Source organism: Protopterus annectens, chromosome 1.part0 (assembly GCF_019279795.1).
Source record: "Protopterus annectens isolate FY-2018-M chromosome 1.part0, PAN1.0, whole genome shotgun sequence".
In the NCBI taxonomy this organism is placed as follows: Eukaryota; Metazoa; Chordata; order Ceratodontiformes; family Protopteridae; genus Protopterus; species Protopterus annectens.
The window spans coordinates 625193347-625205965 of NC_056725.1; positions in this window are offsets into that span (position 1 = coordinate 625193347).

Sequence of the window (12619 nt, forward strand, 5' to 3'; positions counted from 1 at the left end):
GATTCCCTGATCCCTTTCTCTTCGCCTATACTCTGATATCAAGCCATGATAGGGAAGGCAGTCTTTAGCCTGCAGTCCAGATGACTTCTTAGTCTTTTCTCTCTCTAGTTATTTGGTCCCAGTACCCTGGTCCCTTTTATAGTTTTCTCAAGTAAATTCCAGCCCCCCTCTTGTCTATTATCTGTACCCCTAATTACAGTCATCCCTGTTGGCAGAATCTTCTGTCTCCATTCTTGTGTTATATTAGTTCTTAGAATACTTTTTGCTACATTATGAATAAAATATTATGTTTGGCTGCTGCCATTGTCCCCAAGTATCTACATCCAAAATTCCACTTTCTCCTTATTTCGTGAATGTCCCCCCTGCTTCATCATCATCCCTTTGCACTTTAAATTAGAGATTTCTGCTTGTTTTAGGCATATGAGCCTTAACTGTATAGCTATAAATTATCCCATAAAATCAGGTAATCCTAATCCTAAACCACCTTGTTTTATTGGAAGGATCAACTTATCCCACTTGACTCTTGCCCGCTTTCCCTCCAGATAAAATCCTCCAACTCTTTATAATTTTGCCTCTGGTTAATAACAATACACCTGATGTGTATATAAAACTAAAGGGAGTAAAAACATTTCAATGCTTGTATCTTTCTATCCATATCCATAAACTTGAGCTTCCAGTTTCTCAGTTTTTTTATCTTTTGTTTAGTCTGTTCCCACATATCCTTAGCTGCCATAACAGAGTCCTTTTAACTCATACTCCTAAATACTTCATTTTATCTTGTCCCCATAAATATGGGTATTGCTGAACCCATTCATGTGTGGGTACATAGTTTACAGTTCTGTCTTCATCAGTTCTAAAACCTGAAAAAAATTGAAACTGTCTCCGAATGTTCCATAACACTGATGTGTCCTTTTCCGGCCTTATCATGTACAAAATAACATCACCTGCAAATAAAACCAACTTTTCTTGATTACGATACCAATTATATTTCTGAATTTCTGAGTTCCCCGTTCTCTCTGCCAATGGTTTTAAATAGAATGGAACGAGGACACCCCATCCTGTTTTTTTCTGTTCAGACACAACTTATCAGAGAGGTACCCTTCTAATTAACATTTTGCCTTATATATACTCCTAATTAACCTTACTATTACTATTGTATCAAGGTAATGCAAATACTTCCATTGCCCTGCTCATAAAATCCCAACTTACTCTGTCGGATGCTTTCTCTGCATCATGATCCATCAATCTTAGCAACATTCCCACCATTCTTCTAGCTATTATACATATAAACACTTTATGATCATGGTTTAAAATTGAAATGGGCCTATATGAAGTTGATATGAAGGATCTCCACTGCCTTTAGGTATTCCAGGTTTCTTCCTCTCCTTTTAAAATACTGTTAAATAAATCCTTCCTGAACTTTATCATTTTCTCCCCTCCCAGCATCTGAACTACCCCACAAATACCGTCTACTCCTGTAGACCTTCCTGTAGATAGATCACACATCACCATTTTTATCTCATTTCCTCCTAAATTGGCTGTTAATTGCCTCATCTACTTTTAACAGTGGCATTTTTAAGTCTTCCATAAATATTTACATTTGTGTGTCTTCTTGATTTCTGCATTCCTCTGCTTTATATACATTTTCATAAAATTTCCAAAATACCTGTTATACCTCTACAGGAACTTTAGTTTCTTTTCTTGTTACAGACTCCCTACGTTTGGCAACAACCATTTCTTCTTTCTCTTAGTTATCAAAAAATAGTTGCTTACCAGCAATCTTTCTAAACTCATGCATATTATCCAGTTGCTCCCTTATTTTCTCTTTAGCACTCTGCAGTTGTGCCTCTTCTTGTTCTTTTAAATTCCTCTTATCCCCCCTCTAAATAATTCTTGTTACTTCTTAACCATATGCCCTTTTCTTTTATTTCTACTCTTTTTTAAATTTCACTTTCATTTTATCCCACTGACTAGCTATAGCTTCTGAAGCAATCTCTATCTTCAGTAGTAACTCTTGAATAATTTCCATTACCCACTCCTTAAAGTCCTCCCTTTTTAAAGGGTAGGTGGGGAAGTGCCACTGTCTCATTTTTACTTCATTATCCTGCATTTTTATCTTTGTTGTTATTGGTGCATGATCTGAAATATTTATTGGATACGTGTTGAAGCTTTCAATTAAATGTGCATGTTCCTGTGAAATATAATTTCTGTCTAGTCTAGCCCAGTTATTGTACCTTGTGGAATAATATGTAAATTCTCTCTAAGTTGCTACTACTGAATTCAGGTCTTCTAGATCAAATATTTTCATACATTTCTTCAGAAATCTACCCTCTTTTTGTTATATTTCCCTTCTATGTCTCAAAGATACATCCTCACTGTTGCAAATCAAGTTGCAATCCCCACCTATAAGCAATATTCGCTACTGAAAGTTGATTATTTCTTCCAAACTTTTATTTTTTTAATACCTTTACTGAATTATCACTTAAGGCATAGGCAAACATACAGTTGTATTAAAGAAAACAAACCATGTTAACATGTCCACAGTTACAAACATTATACATCACAGATATTATTTTATACAATTATCACCAAATCAATATTGCATAAATTGAAGAATTCCTGCCATTCTGTAAAACTCACTCCTCCCCAAAACAGTATTGTGCATGTATTGTTCAAATAGTTTCAGTTTTTTATATGTAATTTGCTCCTACCCTTTTCTAAAGATCCCACTTCCCTTTCTTTTATCTCTGTTACAGTATTCACTACTTCAAATACAGCTGGTTTAGACTTTGATTTAGATTTTTTAGTAATTGCTTTTTTGGCAGCAGAATTAAACTTCAAGCCTTACTATGTCTAGACAATTCAGATCCTGTATTCCAGCTAAAAAGAAAAAAAAAACTAATTCCATAGTTGCACCCATTTGTTCACTCAATAATTCTGACACCATACTCTGTAGGGAATTTTTAAAGTCTGACAACTCATTACACTACCAAAACATATGTTTCCAGTTACCTCTTTGTTCTCTAGCACATCTTCAACTTTTGCCATCTACCTGAGGAAAAATTGGAGTCTGCTTAGGGTATAAAAATATCTATGCAGACACTTCCAAGCAAAATATCCTAAATCTTCTAGACTTTTTTGCATATTTGGGAGTCATGCAATTGTCCTCTCACTGTTTCCTTGTGAACTGCTTATCAAATCTCTCTTCCCAATTTTCCTAACTTCCTCTAACTGATAATGTTTTATATGTCCTCTTAATTATCCCCTTTTTAACATCAGCTTTTGTTCTAGATCCAACTAAAACCTCTAGCAGAGCAGGCCTTTCTATTAGGATTCTTCTTTCCCTTTCTCTTAACTTATACTCTGATATCAATACCTAGTAGGGAAGGCAGTCTCTAGCCTGCAATCCAAATGTCTTCTCAGCCTCTTCCCAATCTATTACATTTCCCTCTCTAGTTATTTGCTCCCAATATCTTGGTTCATTTGACAGTTTTCTCCAGTAAATTCCAGCCCCCTCTTTCCTATTCTCTGTACTGCTAATTGCAGTCATCCCTATTGGCAGACTCTCCTTTCTCCATGCTCATGTTGGTTTAGTTCTTAAAATACTTTCTGCTACTTTATGAATATAATATTGTTTCTCTCTTTTTAATTTCTCCAAACCATTTGGGTTTCTAATACAAGGATGGGAATGGACCCCATTCCTAAGTCAAAGTATGATTAAAGTTCATGAAATTAGTATTGTTTCAATCTTTCATGTCAGCCAGAAGTGCTCTTTGCAGCACCCACAATGTGCCCAGTAATAATTCCTTCTGCAATTCGTACAGAGTTACATGTACTGGTAACATACAGTATCTAAATATGATTGTAGATTCTTTTTTATACGACCAGTTACTCCTACTCCTATTGGAACTGTCTGGCTATCTTTATCCACATTGCTCTTGTTTCTGCCTACAAATCCTGATATTTTATTTTCTGTGTGTCTCTCTGTACACAAGACAGTGTAGTCACTGAGTGTAATGATTTCAATGATCAAAGCTACTTTTGTTTTCTTTTCATGGACCACTATATCTGGTTATCTCACATTTATCTTTTGATAATGGGTGATCCCATGTGATGTAGACTTCATCATTTTCTATGATGCTTTGTGGCTCATGTTTCCAGTGTTTTTCAGCCACTTCAATATTATAATGTTTGCACAATCCCCAGGGCAACAGTCTTCATAGGTTCATAGGTAGGTACTAGGCTATCAGCCCAAGGGTCTACGTAAGCTTAGCCAACAAGGTTCCCTGGCTTACGCCACCCAAGAATGTTATTTTCCTGTGCCACTGTCGAGCAGAGACACAGAAGTGATCCCTGGGGTGTATTTCCTATTTCCCATCCGCTCATCAAGATTTTTCTTTAAAAGTGCTAATGAAGAACATTGCTTGACATAGATGGGTAGCCTGTTCCAGAGTATGGGAAGTCTCTGGGACAGGAATCTATCCCTCCAGCATGTCCTGTTTTTTGTGGTGACAAGGTTTAGGTCCCTAGAGCGTGTAGCTCAGAGGGATTGGGATTTCTTTAGGTGTAGCATGTCCAACAGCTCTGGGTTTGACATAGCTTTATATGTTAGGCAGAGATCGCCTTGGAGTAGGCAATATGCTATGGAGTAAAGCTGGAGTTTTTTGAGGTGGTCAGTGTAGGGCATTTGTTTGAGGCCAGTAATCCTCTTTGTAAGGTACTTCTGTGGCCTTTCCAGCTGCTGCAGATGTCTTGTGAGGTACATTCCAAAAGGGGTGTTGTACTCTACAATGGGTCTAATGAGTGTCGAGTAGAGGGGAACAATGACCTCTTTTTTCCTGGATGAGAACCCTTTTATGATGAGGTGTGTCACATAGAAGGACTTCCTGACTACTGTGGTGATGTGACTATCAAAGGAGAGACTACTGTCCACCTGGGTCCCAAGGTCTCTTATCACGCATTCGGTGTTACGTAGATTGCTGCCTATGTGGTAGTTCATGGGTACAGAGTTTTTACCAAAGGGGATGACACTCCACTTTTTGGCATTGAGCTTGAGGCCATGGCTCTGACACCAGGCATCTGTCTCAGCGAGGCCCTGCTGTAGGATGTCCACATCATTTGGGGACTTGACTATGGCTCCTAGTTTGCAGTCATCTGCGAACTTCATTAGCCAGAGGCCTTCTGTGTTAGCCTGTACTTCCGAGAAGTAGATACCAAACAGGAGAGGTCCCAGGACAGAACCCTGTGGTAGTCCACTTGTCACTGCTTTGAGGTCATATTTGGAGTCTGCAACTTTTACAGTGTGGGTTCTGTCAGTGAGCCAGTTGGCAACCCATCTTGTGACGTAGGGATTTATACCTAGTTTAGTGAGTTTAGCTATAATTCCAGAATGGGGGATGGTGTCAAAAGCCTTGGCGAGTTCAAGATAGGCTGTGTGAACCACCTTACCCTCATCTACAGCTTTGGTGACTGCCTCAAAGAAGTCGATCAGGTTCAGGAGGCATGATCTGCCTTTCACAAACCTGAACTGGGTGGGAGTCAGAGTTTGGTGGTTACCAATGTCTTTGTTTATGAGTTCCATGATGATATGTTCCATGGCCTTACAGAACAGGCTCGTCAGGCTAATAGGTCAATAGTTCCTGGAATCAGTGGTGGCTCCCCCTTTGTGGAGTAGGATAACTGTTGCTGTGAGCCATTCAGTGGGCACAAAGCCTGATGCAAGACTATTATTGAACATGGTGCTTAACTGGGTTGCCAGTTTGTTCTGAAGTTCATGTAAAACGCAGCCTGGGATGCTGTCCGGTCCCATGGATGCTGTGTTTTTGGCTTTAGAGAGTGCAGCTTTTACCTGTGTAGCTGTGATTACAGGAACTCTGCATTTGTCCTGTATAGATATGGGCCCTTTAGGGGGTGAGAGGGGGGTAAAGTTAGCACTGAACCTATTTGCCAGGATGTTGGCAATATCAGTTGGTTCTGTAATTTTCTTGCCTTTGTGCTGTAACTCAGAGCAGATCTGGGTATTGCCATCGAGATTCTTGACATAGTTATAGAATGCTTTGTGGATGTCCTTGGAATTAGTGGTGATTTTTTCATAGCTAGCTTTGGAGGCTCTTATAAGGGATCTCAGCTTCTTACTGAGGCTGACCAGGGAGCTCCTCCACTCATGGGATTTTACTCTTTTTTGCAACAGTTTCTTCCTTCTGTTGTACAATTTGTTTATGACAGGGGACCGCCAGATTGGCTTCCTTTTTTTGGAGGATAGCATCTTGGTTCTGTTTGGGATAGCACGATCCATACACTTGTGTTACTGCTTATAGAGTGCATTTGTGTAGGATTCACCAGTTGTAACTGTATTGTCCATCTGCATGGGTGTCATGAAGTTCACCACTTCTGTCTTAAGAAGCATGAAGTTGGCTTTGGAGAAATTTTTTACTGTGGTTTCCTTAATGGGGAGTGGGGCCGGGATGTGTATATCAAGGGTGATTAGCTTATGGTCGGATTGGACCAACGAGGAGTTGACTTCAGGTGTGGAATACCGGTCACTCATGTTGGTAATGGCTAGGTCAAGGATATTGTTGCCCCTGGTGGGAGTGTGGATAAGTGGATCCAGGGCATTCGAGTTTATGAATTCCAGAAAGCGTTGAGCTAAGGAGTTGATACACGAGTAGTTTTCCCAGTTAATGGTGGGGTAGTTGAAGTCACCCATTATTAGGGTGTTTGGTTGAACCCTAATATTTTCCAGTACATCAAGAAAAGAGGAGTGGGAATCCTGGGGCATGGTGGGGGATCTTTAGCAAGCTACAATTTGGATTACAGTTTTGCCCAGAGTTAGTTGCACTTGCCACATTATTATGCCTTTCAGTGTACAGTCCTTCTGCCATCAGTACGTCAAAACCGGCAACAAGGTGTGTGACTGTTTCCAATTCTGTTTTACAAAACCTACATTTGTCTGTTTCTCCCACATGTTCAATGGACTTTGTAAACCAACAAGTATGTAGCCCACTATCTTGGGCTGCCAATATTAACCTTTCATCTTTTGGTTTGAATTCACCTCTCCTTAACCATTCCTGCCTTCGATACTGATCATCATGAGGTTCTTCCAGGAGTTTTCTATACTTGCATCTATATTTATGCATTTTTCACATTTATTGCCTTCTCATCTGATCCTTCACCTTATATTCTTTCTTTTGTTTCTTGGCCCATTCAGTTGCTGCCTGATTTTTATCTACTTCTAGTTTGATTTCCAAAACTTTCACTACGTATGGGTCTTATGAGGTCAGCAGATATGTGCGCAGTCAACAATTGCAGATCTATACATGTAATCAATTTCAAACAGGCCCATACCTCCTTCAGAACAGGGAATATATAATTTTGTTATGCACTGATTTTTATAAACCATTGATGAGCAAGAAGCATCCTTCTTGTTTTCCTATCTAATCTATCCAACACCTTTTGAGGCCAGTCAATTACTCCAAAACTGTAAGTTAGGACATGAAGACCAAATTGGTTTATAGCTTGAAGTTTCTTCCTAGATGTCAACACTATTTTCAGGATTAATTTAAATATTCTAAAATATTCCTTACTAAGTTTTATTTGTATTTGTACATGTTCTATTGTTGACCCTTCATCACGTCCCAAATATTTATACACTCCCTCTTGCTTAAGTTTTTATATCACATTCTTGTCCCAAACTGATGTTTTCTTAGTGCAGCAGCTTTCCTGCTTTAAAGGTTGCATTTGCACATTTATCAAGACCAAATGACATTATTCTTATATCATCTGAAAAATGTTTTGACTACTTGCAGTTGTGCTTTCAGTTCCTCATCTGATGAGCTATACAGTTTTAAATCATTCTCAAAGAGAAGATGAGAAGTATTTACACTTTGTTGCTTTCTGGGAGCCAAGCTATAGCCATGACCTAATCTGTTAAGCAGACAGCTTAATGGGTTAAGGGCAAGGCAAAACAGCAACAGTGGCAGAGACTCACCCTGGAATATCCCACTTTGGATTTTTATCCCTGGAATAATTTATTTATTATTTATTTGCATTTGTTTACTGGGATGGTCCAGCTGGGCCAGAAGTGCCCATTTTCAGTGGAGCCCTGGGGAAAAAAGCTCCACATATAAGGCATTTCACATACAATGCAGAATTTACATTAATAAAGACATTTAGTACATATTACTGGTAGCTTATACAACTGGTGAAAAAAAGATTACATAAGTAATCATTCTCAAATCAAAGATATTATACAAGCAATATGGAGTGGATACATGAGAACATTCCATATGAGTAGTTTTCAGCTAGCAAAATTTATATAGAACACTTCATGCAGTGGCTGCAAAGCACATATAGCAATTAAGCAGAGAGACTAGGTACTTAAACCTTTCACACGTTTAGGAGGTGTAATAGCTGAGCGATAGGCTATACAAGTCCTGTTGCAGAAATCAACAAAGTCAGTGGATATTGTTGCAGATACAAGTAGTGGTATGATATTAAGGTAGGCTGCGAGAGTACCTGAATGCCTCGCCTGGTTCAATGGCAAGTCTATAAGGGTTAGGAAGAGAAGGAAGTAGACAGGAGGGATCAATGGTAGGACAATGAGGGTTAATGTCAGAGGGAGGTGGACAGATTGGAGAGGCAGAGTAAGTAAAAAGACAGATGGATGTGAAAGGAGGATGCCAGAGTAGTAGAGTGGGGGTGAGAATAGTTGTGATGGCTGAAGTCAGGTTATATGAGATGTGTTGTTAGCACATGTGCACAGCCAAGATGAGGAGAGGTGTTGTTTCAGAGATGTCTTGAAGAGGGTTACTGAGCGGGTGGATCTAAGTGTTGGGTGGAGGGAGTTCCAAAGTTTTGTGATGGTAAAGGAGTAAAACATCTGGCCAGCCAAAAGTCTGGGTTTTTCTACATTTACAAGCAGTTGGTTGTTGGATCGGAGTGTTCTGGTAGGATGGTATAAAGTAAGTATAGAAGATAGAGCAGGGCTCATGGATGGATTATGAATGAGTTTGTGAGCTGTAGTTAGTTGGATAAAGGTGAGATAGTTGGGGAGTTCAAGTCATTTTAGGTTGCGTAATGATAAGCAATGGTGGGATGAGTAGGAGGCATTGGTACAGACTTAGCAATTTTGTTGTAGCATGAGTCTAGTTTGGACTTCAGAGAGGATTGAATTTGGTGAGGAGGTGGGGTCCCTATAAAAGAGAGGGTAATAGAAAAGAAGAGGCAAGGGAAAGTCAAGCTGATGCACTGAGTAGATGTTTGTGTGAGTCGAGAGTGCCAATCTTTTAATGTGTCTTTTTGACATTGGACTGGATGTGCAGTTCGAATGTGACGTTTTCGTCTATGATGACACCTAGGAGTTTTGTGCTAGGTACAATGTCGATGGTGGTACCATTTAGGGAATGAATGGTGACGTTGTCTTTTTGTAGGGGTGTGGATGTTTTGGGGGCAAAGATTACTAGTTTGGTTTTGTTGGGGTTCAGGGCAAGATGATTATTAGACATCCAAATTTCAGTGGAGGTGAGGGTGTTTTGGGTGAGTTGGTGTAGTTCTGAGGAGTTGTTTGCAGTGCAGATGATAGTGGAGTCATCTGTGTACTGGATGACTGAGCCTTGTGAGAGTGTGGTGTGAAAGTTATCCATAAATATGCTAAACAGAAGTGGGCCTAAAATGCAGCCTTGAGGAACACCAGTGGTGGTGTTTCGGAAAGAGGAGTAAGAGTTCTGCCATTTAGTTGATTGTTGCCTGTTAGTGAGGTAATTAGTAAACCAGTTTAGAGTTTGAGGTGAGGTGCCTATGTTAGAAAGTTTTGTTAGAAGAGTGGGATATAATATCAAACGCTTTAGAAAGATCAAGAAATAGTGAAGATACAATTTTACCAGCATCATGTTGCTTGGTTGACAGTGTCCATGAAGGATATGAGGGCAGTGGTGGTACTATGTCTTGGCCTAAATCTGTGTTGGGTGGGGGAGAGGATGTGGTTGTGAGTCAGATGGTGAAGAAGTTGAGAATGAATAAATTTTTCCAGAATCTTAGAGATGGGTGATAGTATAGCAATGGGGCGGAAGTTGATGGTGTCTGTTGGGCCCCCCATTGTGTAGAGGGAGGATATAAGCTTTTTTACAGATAATGGGCATATAGGGTTCTTGGATAGATCTGTTGAGAAGTATGCTGATAGGGTACGTGATTTAGTTGGCTGAGATTTGCAGATATTTGGCTGGTATATTGTCAGGGGCATTTGCTCATTGTTTAAGTTTCAGAAGCAATCTTTTAATAGTCAAGGTGGGTATAGGTGACAGAGTAAAGTTGGGAATAGAGGGTGTTCTGGTGTTAGCTGTGGAGGGGTCTGTGGTGGACAAGTTGATCTTGGGAAAGGTAGCGGTTAGATTGGCTGTAGTATCTATGAAATAGGAGTTGAAGGTTGCAGCAATTTCAGTGGGTGTTTTATTTGGGTCTTGCCAAGGATTATTACTAGAGCTTGGGTTTACTAAAGAGTTGAGAGAGGTCCAGAATTTATTTGGGTTTTGCTTGTCTTGATTTTGTAATGTAAGGTAGTGTTCTTTTTTTCTTTTGTAGTACTAGGCACTTAACCAGGATTTGGAGCTGTTTGTATTGGGCGAGATCAGATGGGTTTTGCTTTTTTGCCAGCTTTTCCATGATTTGTCCCTGCATTTCATGAGATCCTTAGTGGATCATCTTAGACAACTGGCATTGTTGGTCTTTACTCTCTTTTGTTTAAGGGGAGCGAGATTGTTTAGTATGTTGAGGAAGGTTGAGTAGAAGAACTCAACTGCCTCATCAAGCGAAAATGATTTTAGTGCATCCCAGTTGATGCTATGCAACCTTTTGTTAAAGATAGATGGACAGAACTGGGATTCATCTCTGGTAACCCTGTACTGATGTTTATTAATTGTTGTGGTACATTCATGTTGTATAAAGGCTGGTAAGTGGTGACTTATACTATTGGAGAGTGTACTAGCGGACGTGATCTTATTTGAGTCAGACACTAAAATCCAGTCTAGGATTGAGCCATTAGTATTAATTTTACCAGGCCTGGTTATGGTGTTAACTAGCTGGGTGAACTTATATAGATTGATATTGCAGTTAGAGTGGTGTGGGGATATGTCTAGCCCGTTGGTATTTACGTCTCCAGTATGATTGTCTCATTTTTTATGTTAGTTGATGCCCAGGCAAGAATTTCCTCAAGAATTGGAAATTTATTGCCCGGAGGAATGTAAATGACTATCACACAGAGGTTTTTGCAATTACTCATTTTAAGGAAAGAAACTAGAAGTTCAGCTGTGGAGAACTGTGGGATTGGTTTTGTATATGGGACAATAGTGAAGGACATAGGGTATATTAGAGAGATGCCTCCACCTTTTTTTCAGGGTCTGTCAGCCCTAATACAGGTGAAATCTGGGAGAAGGAATTTTGTGTCCTTAATGCAGGGTTTTAGCCATGTTTCAGTTGCGGCAATAATATTGGGTTTGCTGTGGGTATATCCATGCATGGAAGTCAGATATTTTATTTCTTGTGATTTGTAGGTTAATTGTGGGAAGTTATTGGTTTATGGGAGTTGGGGGGAGGTTGCAGAGGAGAGGAGATGGGACCTGGGTTGGAATCGAATAGCAATAGGTTTGTTACAGGATATGGTAGAGTAGTGTATTCTAGTTTCCATTTTACTTTGATTGGATAATTTAGGAAGAAAATATTATTGTTGTGGTGATGGTGGGGGAGGATTTTTACTCTGGTACATAATATGCTTCTGTTGTAAAGGCTGGCTTAAATTTGTGAGAAGGAAGTGTTGTTTTCAGACTGAATGGAGAGAGAGGATAATGGGCAGTGGGAGGAAGAGGTAGAAGAATGATGTAGAGAGGTTAGATGTAGTAGGATATTGAAAGAGAGCGATAAGGTAAGTAGAGTAGTGATAGTAGAGGTGGACATTGTAGTAAGGGATATGGGTGACTAAAGGAGTGAGAATTAGTGTGCAATAGTGAGATGTGGTGGTGGAGAAGAGATTGTACTGATGGGGTAATGATGAGGTGAGTTAAGATGTTGGGTATGTGTGGGTTTGGTTGGAGGTGTGGTTAATGGTGTAATCTGAGGGGAAGTGAAGAGGTGTGGCTAGTGGTGTAATGAGAGGAGAATTGAAGGGGGATAATTGAGGGGTCTATATTATAACATCAAAGTCTTAGAACTTCGAATGTTATAATATCGAACCCAGTAGAGCGAAACACCAGAAAACCGAACAGTCAGAATAGCGAATTTTTTTCCAGGGAAAACATTTGCTGTTCCGACAAACATACACACAACACAAGCACACCAAAATAAATAATCCACACACACACTTCACAAAACCCTACACTAAACCATACATACACCACTAGCTATCCACTTACCTTAACCCAACCCTAACCCTAAGGTCCGTCACTATCGCATACTCACCTTACCTGCTCCCTAACCCTAACTCACCTACCCCGCCCTAACCCTCACGTCCACACAATTGCACACTTATCTGACCCGTGCCCTAACCCTAACTCACCTAACCTGCTCCCAATCGCACACTCACCTTCGTTCGCACACTTACCTTAACCCGGTCCATAACCTTCGATCCACAGTC